We start from the raw sequence: 1,811 nt of genomic DNA on the forward strand, positions 1-1,811 counted from the left end.
TCATGACGAGCTTCTGTTTTTTTATAACTTTCTGTATCACGATCTTCACGCAATTTCTTGATTTTTAAAAGTAAAGTTCATGTTTTTCTTTCTGCAATTTCTGTGTTTATCTGCGTTCTTGGCTGACACTGCGAGTCCAAAGTTGTTTAGAAGTTAATGCAGTGGCAGATGCCCTGTACGATATATGCAGATTGGACGGAGTTTTTGCGGTTCTCGACGCAATTCATGCAACTCTACAGTTTCCACTTTCACACTACCCCGTTTAAAACGCATTCTGGTTTTATTTTTTTTTCCTTCTATGGACTATATATATAGATCATTTGTATAAAAGTGCATTATAAATCCAAATAGATAAAATGGTTATTCAGATGGCGAAAAAATATATATAAGACTACGGATGAGAGGCCACTTCTTTCCTGGGACGATATTTATTGCGTAACAAATATGTCATATGATGGAGCGCGTTGAATCTCCACAATCCTTTTGTTGCAGGTTTATTGGTGCCACTGATGCGGATTTGATTTCGGGGCTGGGGGCTGCAACCTTTAACCCTGTAAAGTCTAAAAGAAATCCAGGAATTTGTTTCGTAAGAAGCTCTGGTCTCCTTAAACAACGCAATGTCTCAGTGGGTTGTAGTGTGTTCATCAGTGAGTCACTCGGTTTCACTTTTTATTTCTTATCATTGATGAATGAATGCATGACTTTCTTTTTACAAAACAGTCGCGTTTCACTAATCCCGCTCTAGTAAAAAAAAAAAATATAAGCATATGAATAAGGATTTATCATGAGGGCGATAATCCCCAGACTTATATCAGGGACTGATTATAGATTTTTTATCAACGTTCAAAGTGCAGTCATATCAGATAAGATAAGGTGAAATAATAATCCCTCAATTACCCTATAGGTGTATTCACGAACGGTATACAGAGTGAAGAGGCTGGGACAATGAATGAGTGATTAATTCCAAGGCAACAATAACATGTGAGAACGAACAACTTCACTTCAGTGACTGATTTCATAACTGCGATCAATACCCTCCAGTAACATTAATGAACAAGACAAAGTAATGATGTTTGACTTCACTCAGTAAATTTCCATTTCATTGAGTACCTTCATATAATTCAATAAAGTCCTGAACATATATTCATTTCATTGAAGAGCTTCATAACTTCAATAACTTAAGTAACTTCAATGACAAACGTCACTGAATGAATGAGGACGAATAACTTGCAAGAGATATGACTGACGCAATTTACATGTAATCCCCAAGAAGCTAAGCATCAAAACGCGCCAGTACGTGTCTTGCTTAGTCAAGTTTGGCGTTTTCATTAATTGCTTCTCTAAAATGAGTTATAATGAACACATAATTCAGCTGATGATAACGGTCGTACTTCCTTTGGGTCGTAGACGGGGATAGGCCCTTACACAAGAGTCATAAACCCAGTCATTTCTTGCTCTTAGGATCCGAAGAGAAAATAAAAAAAAGACATAGCACGATAACAGTACAAAAAGCTGACGCAACAAGACTAAATAAACATGCATAAGGTAAAAGAGATAATGACGAATTGATTTGATAATTCAATAATAACTTAACTTAGCAAAGAATAATACGACTGAAACAAGAAACCAAAATAAAGGTAAAAAAAACAACAAGTAAGGCCACCTTCGAGCAGACGATTCTTGCTTTGTTCGAAGCTTTCCGGAAAAGTTGCCAAGGTTGCCAACGTCCCTGTTTTAGACATCTCCTATCTTGAGGACGCCTTGTATTTCTGCAAATACGTGCCTTCTTCTGGAACACCTTTTTACGTTTT

Source organism: Penaeus monodon, chromosome 19, assembly GCF_015228065.2.
Source record: "Penaeus monodon isolate SGIC_2016 chromosome 19, NSTDA_Pmon_1, whole genome shotgun sequence".
Classification (NCBI taxonomy): Eukaryota; Metazoa; Arthropoda; class Malacostraca; order Decapoda; family Penaeidae; genus Penaeus; species Penaeus monodon.